General features: G+C 34.3%; 1 non-coding gene across 1 annotated transcript; it reads right to left on the reverse strand.

Annotated features, from left to right (window-relative positions):
• Positions 1 to 1127: 1127 nt before the first annotated feature.
• On the reverse strand, positions 1128 to 1200 carry Trnak-cuu. The gene has a single exon. It is a non-coding gene; the product is annotated as a tRNA-Lys (tRNA).
• Between the last annotated feature and the right edge of the window lie 10936 nt (positions 1201 to 12136).

A 12136-nucleotide genomic window follows, 5' to 3' on the forward strand; every position in this document is an offset into this window, starting at 1 on the left:
GCGTCTTCCACTTTTATGGTTACTCATCGAATTTCTATTGCTGTCGAGCATAGAATTCTCGACTGTGACAGTTGTTTTTGTAGGTATTACTAATTCTAAGATAAAGAAGAAAAAAGATTTTCCAACCAAATTGTCACTTTTAGTTTGGGGTCACTGAATTTTGAACAATGTAATTCTTAGGCCGATATTCATAGTTTTTACTTTATGATAATCTTAAGTATTGTTTTAAGATACTCTATGATTGTTGATATCTTAAAACAAAACTTGAGACGGTCCTAAAAAAATCGATTATGAATGTCGGTTTCAAAGTCATTTATTGTTTGAGAAAGTGTTTCGACGATAAGAGATAAGGCGCGGATTCCATTTATACCTACATTTTTAACAAAGGAAACCCGGCAGTCTGTCATTACTGATTTCAAAGTAAAGTTTTGTAGTTATATAGTATTCACTCACACTAATGCTATGCTAAGGCCATTATGATAGCCAATGTTACTAGTAGATGGCTACCGCATTCAGGCATTCTTGAGAAAATGACAAGGTTTTCAGGCACTAATACTTTAGCGGTTGTCAAATCGGTGGTGTAGTGACCAACGTTTAGTACGTTTCCAGGTAGCAAGCTGACATTATTTATTGGCAAAGACGTTATTTTGGCATTAAAGTGACGACAAATAACATCAGCTTGCTACCTGTGTTGGCTGGTGATTTCACTCTCCAGACATGATTTTTTATTTTTTTATTTTACATTTTAATTCTTTCACTCTTAAAGCGTTATACGCAGAGTTTTTAAGTTTTGTAAAAATATATTTTTTTATTTTGATCACTACTATATACATATTTACTTTAAACTAAACTAAAAATATTTAACTTTAAAAAAATTAATCTACTATGTCATAGGTTTCGTATAAAAAGTAACTTTGAATTAGTTGAAGAATATGCAGATTAGTATAAAAAAAAGTACATTAAAGCCTTCATAAAATGATAAAATTGAATTACATGTAACAGAAAATCAAAATAACGGAAAATTTTTTATCCGTGAATGAAATTGCAATATCGCGTATCTCACAAATATAAAGGTGTTTTTAATTTTTATATAAATATAGTAGAGGAATCGGAATAAAAATTAAATTCGCCCAACGTGGGGCTCGAACCCACGACCCTGAGATTAAGAGTCTCATGCTCTACCGACTGAGCTAGCCGGGCGTGTGGTACCTGGATAAAAAATTGCTCAGTTACTTTGCTATTTTCTGACATATAATTATATATCTTTTTTCGTTTATCGAATTGAGAAAATCTACATATACGAGATAAATTAAATAATAACGATAATAAAACGTAAATTAACAAGTAAGTAATTAACGAGTAAATAAATAAGTTAAAACAAAACAATAATGATATGTATTAAATGTCGATTTTTGTTATATTACGAGATAGCGAAACAGGTATGTTTCTGACTAACTTGTCATTCTTCAACATGAGAAGTGCAATAATAAAATGTAAAATTGAACATATGTATATAAAAATTAATAAATAAATGCAAATGTTACAACAAATAGGGATATAAAAAAAAATATGAACCGCAATACAATCAAATGTAAGAAACAAATATGTTTTTTATTTCGTAATGTAAAGAAAATCGAGATTTAATCCGTATCATTATTTTGTTCTAACTTATTTATTTGCTCGTTGATTAGTCTTGCTTATTTGTTTGTACATATTGAGCATGAGTTTAAACTTCTTTTATTTACTTAACGATAATAAATCATTATCGCTTATCGAGATTCGGATATTACATATCAAATGCAGAAAAAATAAATGTCAATTAGCCGTGGAGATATCAATGATTATCTCCAAGATTATTATCCATATTAGCATTATACGACAGTTAAATTACGAATTATTATTACATACAATTATATGTAACGATTGGAGATAAACCTCTTATCCAGCAAATCTATTTTAAGAATGCGAAATCTTGAGAAATGAGTTAGTATGAATTAATCGAGCGGAATATTGAACAAGTCGATATCGATGTTGAAAGTCGTTCTTCCATCTCGAGCATGAAGCAAATATTGTTATAGTTGTCATTATATTTCTATAGGATTCCTGCCATAAGATTCCACAGAATTATCAATTTATTCACTACTGTCTGAAAAATTTTATTAATAATATACATGTCGAACGTTTATCATTGAATGACAATATGTAATAGTAATGTTGCAAATGTACCTATTATATAGCTTCTCTTTTATCATATCTGATTAATAATTTGCAATCTGCCGTATGCGTAACGTACATATTAAAGTCCAAAAATTTTAAAAATATAAAATAGATAAAATAAAATATTTTTTATTTTTCAATATCCATTTTTTAGAACAATAAACTAATTTTCCTACATCAAAAGATATTTTGGATATCTATTTTTTGACCCTATTATGTCATGTTGAATATTCGAATAGACATGATAGATACATATGCTAGATAAACAGAATATAATTATTACGATGAGGCAAAAACGCGTTACGTTTAATGATTTGTTATGCAAATTAGTATATTCCTGACGAATCACAATTTGTAGAGTGAAGCTCACAAATGCACGAGAATGAGCTGCTTTATGAAAATATTCGAATATATGGGATGTATTCCATGCTTGTCGTGTTTCTTCAACAAATCGTCATGCCGCTTAAGCGAGGACCGCTTAATTAAGGTGAAAGAGGGGGATCATTCGTACTTATTTATGCATTATAACGAGCCCGAGAATTTTTCGTCGATGATGTTATAATCCTCGCCGTGAACAAGGGCGTAACCAAACTACAGCGCAAAAGAATAAGTCGCATGTGCAATGGCGTGCAAATCTAATTCGTGCAAATGCAACGTAGGTGCAACAGTGCAAAATTGAATTTCACTTGTTAAAATATCTCGGCTTAATTTGATTTATTATTTATTTATCATTATCTATTATCTAACAAAATTTCGATACTACTAAATTATGTTGATAGATTTAATCTGAAGGTTCCAGTATCATCAGGAATTCTTGCGAAATAATTACGAAGATAAACGCAAACGAGAAATGTAAACGCATGCGGTTTTCGTAAGAATATTTTCGCGTTACATTGCACGCATGCCTCACAGGTACATAAACTTTTACGAAGTGATCAGATTTTATGAGAGTGTGTTAATTAAATCTCATCCAGTTTCGCACGCTTATTTTTCTCGATTGGACTGTGCGTTCCTGAGAGATAATTCAGTATCATCCGCGAAAGCTTCTGCGCCTATGGAGTGACGGGATTTTATAGTTTAATAATAGAGCGGCGAGCGGGTAGAGTGTTTGCTTATCGCATCCCTGATTTTCAACCGAAGACATGACGCCGTCGTGCGCGGTTTATAGGGTAGGACGAGAGAAATAAGATAAAAGAAGAAGGCAAAAGCGCGAAATAAGATGCAACAAGAAGACGTCATCCGCGAGCGGAGGCGATGGGGTGGATGTCCCATCCCTCCCGGACGCGAATAATCGCAGGATAATTTGAGCCGGCGGGCATCTCATCGCGTATTTCGTACGTTCACTGGGCACACCGCGCTTCACAGGTATATCTGATATCTTACAGCTAGGAAGGTTCGTGCTACCTGAGCAGCTCCGAAGAGAGTTTGTTTTTTGATATAAACAGTACTGAGAAAAAATTAAAATAAATTTAATAGAAATATTTATTTAAAAAATGTATCTGTAGAAAATATTAATTGGTTTAAGTGTTTGGTTTAGTAAATATAAAAAGTAATATTTATGTATATATTTATTTCTTTGAAGTAAAATAATTATTTTATATTTTTAAGTGTCATGAATAAATAAGTTCTCTTTACTTTCTATTAAGTTTACTATTTTCTATTTCAATTATTTTTTTTCCAACGCTAAATATTAACCGAACCAACAAACGAATAACATTTTTTAAGAAGATTTTTCATGCAGATGATAATAAGACATTTCTTTCTTTATTAAAATTACCGAGTGAATGTCTTTAAAGTACATATTATATGATGACAAAGCGTGTAAACATAGAATTATGCGACAAAGGCGAAATTTTAAATTGCTCTCGCGATTCAAAATTTTTACATCATGGTATTTTTTTATAAAAAGTGAGAACGCCCGAGCTTACTCGCTTTATAATGAGGATACGTGGTCATACGAATACATCCGATGATATTCAACGTAATGCGTAATGCTTACGCTAATAAATTTTCCTTTATCGTATCTGTAATTAGGACTTCTTTTCACTCGATAAACGTAGAAGCGGTCAGTAATCGGCGATAAATTTCCTTAATATTATGCGCATGCATATTAATATCGACAAATGCATACGGTATTAATGCATTTATACATTATTTACGGATGGTTGGACAGATATTAAGTGTTCGCTATGCATAATGAGATATTTTTATATTAAATCGTCTTGTTACTATCGTAATATTTATATCATATTTCTTTTCTGCATATAATATTCCGCTTGTATCATATTTTTATAAATTTAAATATTTCTGTAAATTTGAAAGATTTTTCTCAGAACGTAAAAAATAAATAATTATTAGAAAATTCTTTATTATTGTGTGTACTGAACGATCTTATTTGCTTTAAAATATGAAAACTAATGAAGTAAAAGAATATCAAGTAAAAAATATATATTTTTTAATTAAATTAGATTATATCATGAAATTTCATATTTAATTAGATTTGTATTAAAATGAAAAAGTATCTTGGTTTTTGCAATCCAAATTTTGTAAAATTTTAATTATATTTTTAAAGTAAAGTAATATTTTCCGTAATAAGTAATATTTTATAAATTCAGAACGATTGATATTTATTATCGTCCTTACGTGTTCGGTTCATACTATCGGTGAGATGATCAAATATACCATACAATATTTCCAAATAAGTATTGCAGTAATTGAAAATTCTGGTTAAGCGAGGAAGACGGTGGGCAATCGGAGAAAAATAAAAAGAGATTCTCTCCGTGAAAGTTTGCTGAGGGCCCCCCTGCGTAAGTGGTTAAAAGAGCCTCCGTAGACGTAGGTACCACGTAGGTACACTTGTACGTACGTAGATACAAGCGTACACAAGGTGGATGGGCGTAATTCAATGTGCTCCAGGCGCGATTTTTATTTCTATTCGCTCGTAATAAACGATTATCGTAATAACAGTGATTACGCGGTCGGTTCACCTGCGCGACTTTGAAGTCAGAACACACGGGGCATGCATGCCGGAGTAAGAAGATTAACCCCTTAACTGATTATCCTCGCCCGATTTTTTTGATAAGGAACCATCGGCCCCGTTTCCTCCGCGCGAGGTAAACATCCCAATTTTAGACCATCCGTTTTATGGTCACCTTCGCGTTTGCATGTCTTTGCGTCTTTCACCGTTCGTAAAAAAAAAACTTATTCACAAAATTATGTTTTTTATTTAAAATTTATTTTTACATAGAAGATATCTACTTCTGAATCAAAATCAGTTCTCTTAATAAAAATGTTATAAATTAGAGTATGTAGTAAGAAATGTAGAATTTCCCAATCGAGTCGTTAAATTGTGCTACATTTGTCAATCTTTTTAAAAATTTTCATTTAGAATTAAGTTTAGTTTCTCACGATTGACAATTTTTACTTTAAATGATATTTACAGTTCTTATCCTGAAACTTTTCTTTTGGTTTCTTCCAAATTACTTGTGCCACTTTCTTCTTCACATTTGCGCATCAAAAGCTTTTAAAGAAACCATTTCGTTATCTATCTATGCGAGTTCCTCTCTCCAATTTGCATATTGCTATTAGAATCGATAGTAAATGTATGTTTTTATTATTGGGCAAATAAGATCAATAGAATTTTAAATACCGTAATCAGCGGTTACTTACGAAGATAAGAGCGAAATTTAAGATGAGCTCTATTTAAATATACCGTGTGAAATTTCTACACGTATGTACAAAGTAATGATATCGAGATAAGTTATTCATCAAAATTATATGCTCAAACGGATAAGTTGCTGCTAGTAATACTCTGTAATAGTTTGGTCAGCAACTCATAGTACATCACACCCTTTACATCCCATCAGATATCACTGTTAAAAATCGGCAGCAGAATTTAATGAAATGTAACGAGAGCAAATTTGAAGCAGGTACATTAAAAAACATTTAATGTACATTTAATATAAATTTAAAGTGCACTAATTTTATGCACATGATTTTTAGCTATTGATACATTAAATTTAATGTGTAACTTAGAAATACATCAAATTTTATGACATTTTTAATGGTGTACTCAGAAAAATTTCTTCGCTATTTAAGTTGTTTTCGATACAATCAATCGTAAAAACAGACCGAATTAAATATAATATACTTTTTGCAATCTATGTATATTTTTTTACATATGAACAAAATATAATTCAATTTTTATTTCTCTTATTTGTAAGAAATTTTTCTCAAAATTTAATTAACAAAGACGTCTAATAAATAATAAATTCGGAGAGTTTTCTTAAAGAGACTCCGTTTCTAATTTTACTATATCAAACTTTCTTTTTTTCTGGATTGTATACACGTGTTTACACTATCACATTAGAGCGTTAGACTTTATTCTTATTGAATAGAATCAAAGTGTCATAAAGAAGCAAGTTGTCACGCGCCGGTACCTTTAGGAAGGATTTAAAAAGAGTGGTCCGGTTTCACCACAAAGGTTTCCCCGGGTAGCTCGGGTTCTCCGCGCGTTTCACAAACGCCACACAAGTGGAATTCTAAGATCAGATATTGTTCGGTCTCCTCGACTTCCCCTGCGACCTATGATGGATGAAACCAATCGGTCAGGCGAATGACCGAGTAACGTTGTATCGCACGACGGAGTCGCCCTCGTCGCGGGTAATTCAAGGATTTCCGTAACTTTCCAAATCTAAATTATACGTTGTTACCTCATCTCTGGTTAACGAATGGTTCAGGATGATTTGATTAATAATGAGCGAAAGAGTCAAAAATTGCGTGACAAGATGAATTCTAAGAGCCACTTTCCGTTAGCAGATACATAATAAATTGTCATTAATCTACTCTATGCAAAAGTATCTGCATTGATCTGCATTGGTAGAAATGTACATAGGTGTATAAAAATGCATTTATTGTATAAAGAGTGTAAGAATCAGAGCCACAGGATTCCAGTAAGAAATTCTTTCATTCACAGCTTACGATTCACAGGTTACGATTTTCTCTTTCGGATAATACGAAATCCTGCCGATCTTCAAGCATACAAAAATGTCTCGCGTCGGATAAGATCGGGCTTTCGGATCTCAAAATCTGGGAAAATGTCGTCCGGGTCGCCTCTAATGCGATTCAATTCGGCATTCCGGCACAGAGATAGAATTTCTCTGGATAAAGGGAAGGCTCGCCGAAGGGAAGAGGTGAGGGTGACCGGCACGATCGCCTCGAAAAAACAATTCCCGTGCCAACCCCTTCGCCGTGATTAATGTATGCAAAGATAGCGCGTTCGGGACTGAGCTCACGTAGTTAGTTTCAGGAAGAGTTGAGCGAGGGCGAGAGAGGACGAGCGGTCGCGCGAGAAGGACGACTGGAGAAGAAAATAAAATGCTCACACTCGGTCCGTTCATTATAAATGCCCCTGTGTGTCTATTGTCGAGGCGCGCTAGGTGTGTTCTTGTAAACTCTTTCGGGGGGGTGGCAGGGCAACGTACTCCGTAGGACGCCGCTCCCTCACGACGGGAATCAGGTCCGATTTTTTGGAGCCGGACGATAGATGCGGTTCACCGATAAGGATTATGTATGCCTATTTCTCGGGTCGACGATCGTGAGTCTGTGCTCACTGGCATGAACTCTATAACAGTCGAACGATCCACCTTTTGATTTGATCGATCCAAATTAGACGGCCATATTTAACGCTAAATGTGCGATAATATCTTGACGTTTTATTTTGATAGTCTCTCTCGAGTTCGATATTGAATCTTTTTATGCGTATTATTTTGCTTTATTACATAGATTGTATTATTGCGTTGTGTGGGATTTAAAAAAAAGTACATATACTATTTTGCGAAAATTGCGAGAATTTTTAATAAAGTATATTACATATCTTTTTTTTCCGTTTACTTATCTTGACTGATATCAAGGATTAATGGCTATTTTTTATCTTATTTGTAAAAGCGATTCTGCATTTTTTTTTAAATTGCCACAGTTTTAAAAAGAGAGACAATTTGCCTATTTGATTAACTGTCGTTTATTAATTGGCTTTAATTTTACTTCAACAAATAAATTCATGTTTCTTCGTAAACTTCTCACGTCAAACTGGTTTCTCCTTGCAGTGGCTTATCTACTAGATTAAAAATCATCTTCAACCGTTCATTTAACTTTAATTTGATCTTAGAAAGTACTTCTCCGTTTCTTGAAAAACTCTCGAGCTCTAAAGCCGGTCGACGCTCGCCGATCGCGTTGCTGTCCGGAGCTAAGCACAATCTCGGTTCAACGGTCCGCGAGATTGATTAATTGAAGGTTATGGGGTTCAGAGCGTTAAGTGGTTCACCGAAATCTTCCTTCTGGGTTCTTGACATCGGGAGCAACGGCGGCACGAGAGAAGGAGGGCCGCGTGTGTAGAATCGAGCCGGTCTCGGGGCGGAGGACAAGGGAAAAAAAGATGAGAAAAGCCGGGGAAGAATGCGGAGAAGAACCTCAACCAGTTACCGCTTTTTCGTGTCAAAACACGACGCTAATGCATCATTAAAGGAACGCGCCTCTAGCAAAGCGCCGGCTCAACAAAGACACCTCATAATCGATCGGCTTATACGTTTTCTTTTCGGCTTATCTCGGATTTAAGACAGTTTTTAATGGCGAGGTGTAATTCCTTATTTACAGAACAGACTTGACAGTAAAGAAAATTTATTTAGCGAGATTTACGAAACACTCGCTAAGTAGTTTTCCAAGCGGTATTCAATATCGATAATATCTCAATAGGCACGTTTCGCGGCAAAAGGTCCGCGTTGAATAGGTGAGATCGAGGATACCTGTTGTCATACAGGGTTGATTGTCAAGAATCTTATAACTCAATCAATATTTGACATTGTCTTTATTCCGCAGATTGCTAAAATATTATTAATTTGTTGTGTAGAAATGTACGCTAAAAAACTATTTTCCTAAATAGTTTGCATCACTTGCAGGCTTATCAAAGTTCCTTATTTTAAGAAATCGTAATAATGAAAAAATTATATAAGAAAGGAAAAATATTGTACTTTGTTTATGATGTAAAAAACTTAAAATATTTTTTATAATTTCTGAATTGTAAATTTTTATGTGAAGACTGATGCACTTTCGGCAACCTTCCCTTACAAAGAACGATAACGTTGAGCAACGACGACATCTGTTATATTTTTATAAATCTTACAAAGACAACAATGCGTTAATGCGCAAGTATTATTTGAAAAGCGCAATGCTCAACGTCGGACAATAAAGTTCCAAAATAATTCATGCGCGGGTGGGTTAAGATATTAAATAAGTGAGATGGGCGCACACTTCGCGGAGGCAGGGTTTGGCAGCCAAGGGGTTAAATGACAAATTGATGCGCCGTTAAATTGGAGGGCGAGGCAATGCAGGTAGATGCAGTCGGAGATACACACTCGTAATTTCTAGGTACACCCGGGCCGCTCGAGAGCTCGGGCTCCGCCGAATTTGCGTTGCCCCGGGCCGTGAACGTTGTACGTCGCAGTTTCTAAATTAGGTTCAACTCGCGCTGATTGGACACCGGCGCGCGGAGGAGAGCGAGAGCGAATCCCTCAGCCGATCTCTCGCGGATGGACCGATCGACGATTTATCGCGGCCCGATCGACGATTATTGAAGTCAAGTGCGTCCGAGATCATACTCATAACATGCGACCGCGCCGATTTGCATGTTACTAACCACCCACCTTGTTTGTACGCTCGCCACGCTTGGCTGTTCGAGCTGCTAACGTTCATTTATCATTTCGCACTCGTGACGTATTTAATAATCACCCTTTTATTTATTTGTTAGTACATTTATGAAAAAATAGCAATTTTGCAAAATCGATAGTTTTCTTTGCATCTCTTCTCTGTTTAGAAATCTTACATTTTAACTTTATAATAATATATAGGTATAAATACTATAGATTTTAATTAACTATGATCTACAAATGGAAGGTTTTGAATTTTCTTATAAAGTATGGAAATTTTGATTTATTATAAAGCAGCTTGTTTATGCAGATTAAATAAATCAAGGTTAATCGTGTCCGTCAGCACTTTAATAATTTTCATTCATCATTTACTTGTACGGGACTTTATCGCCGTTCGATTATCGGTGATTATTGAAATCAAGTACGTGCGCACCTTGAAAATTACCCTGCTACATGTTGTTAAATTACGTACTAAACCGTGCGAGATTTTGCAGGCAGAAAAATATCCGGCGCAAAAAGGCAGATTTTCATATTTTACTTCAATTAGTATTCCTCAAGTGTGGCACATCGGCGTTACATAACACAGATGTTTAGTCCGTCATTCCATAAGTAACTTGTTTATCGTATGAATTAATAAATTACAGAATAAAAGTAAGAAATAATAAAATTTTTTATTACGTATAATAATATTGGTAATATAATAATAATAAGCTATCAATAAAATAGTAATAACAATCATAAACGTCATCAATAAAATATGTTTAATGAAGTAAAAATTTTACGTTTTTATTATTGTATAAATTTAGTTTTGTTTAAAGTAACATTTTAAAGATTCAGTCTTTTAGATCTTCAGAATTACCCTCTCTCTCTCTCTCTCTTTCTCGATTTATTTAATTAATGTCCTTATTACGCAAGAAAGAACCTCACAGTAATTTGGTACGACGATTTCCTATTTTCGTGGCCATGACACGTAATAAGAGAAACTTTACAACGTTTGTTGGCAAACTTTTAAAACTCGCATTAGTGATTTTTAATGACGTGTTATAACGAATTTTACAATTTACTATCAAGAAACCCAGTCTTTCGCACTTTTCTATTATATAAATATGTGGCAAATTGATGAATAGCTCTCGCGTCGTTGTTTCTCCAAGAGTAGCTAAGAATAGCGGATCCGTAGAACAACTAACGAGTTGATCCCATTCAATTCATACGTGTGTTAAAACCAATGAAAACTGCCTTATACCAACTGTAAAATGACATCTGGCTAAGACTAAAGCGACGCTTCGTGAAACGCAGCCAGTCCCATTATCGTGATGTTCTTAGGGTCAGTAATGTCGGTTAATTCTAATTACAGTTAACTGAAGGTTCTGTGTGTACAGGATGTCCCACGTTCACCTTTTTCCATCTGTTTTTCTTTTAAAGCCGACTTTTTCTCGAAATATTTTAAAGAAGCTTTTGTGAATACATCTAAATGCCTGTTAACCATTTTCACGATAAATATTTTATTATTCTTGGAGAAGAATAGTTAAATAGTATTACAATATTTTTGTGAGATTGACAAGAAGCCTATTTGCGTATAGATATAGGCAAATTATTTGATTTGTGGGTGATTAATGTGCTTTTAAATAATTTACGAAGGCGCTCGAGCAACTGTTCACTCATCTCTAAAATGAATTAACACATAAACGGTATCGTTAATTCTTTGACCAGCCTGTACGCGCCGTAATGCGTTCGGCGAATTCATCGCGGGGATCCTTTATCCCATCAAGGCGTGAAAGCAAAAAGCGCAAATAGAGCGAGCGAAGCGGATGATCGTCGATGACACTTTCTCTCGCAACAAGTGATTCAGAATCACGGGGAAGGAATTAATGGGCGACAATAAGATAATTGGCATGCGTATACGATAAATCAGCATTTGAAGTGATATTAATTAAGAAACTCGGATTAGAAGAAAGAATCCATTTCTGTCAATTCTATAGATCCGAATTGAAGATTTATCTAAACGTAATGCTGTTATACGGAACAATGTATCGCAATGGAATCGGAAATCGCTATAATAAGAAATTGCGTGAATCTCTCTTGCAAAATAGATTAAATCTCGCGATAAACATAAATTGATAATATTTAATGTTAAGCCAATTACTTTTTTGTATTATAGATAAAACGAAAATGACGTTCAAGAGCATGCGCGTTCTAGGATGTCCAAGTCAGATACTCTC

The sequence above is a fragment of the Solenopsis invicta genome, chromosome 3 (assembly GCF_016802725.1).
Source record: "Solenopsis invicta isolate M01_SB chromosome 3, UNIL_Sinv_3.0, whole genome shotgun sequence".
NCBI classification, from domain to species: Eukaryota; Metazoa; Arthropoda; class Insecta; order Hymenoptera; family Formicidae; genus Solenopsis; species Solenopsis invicta.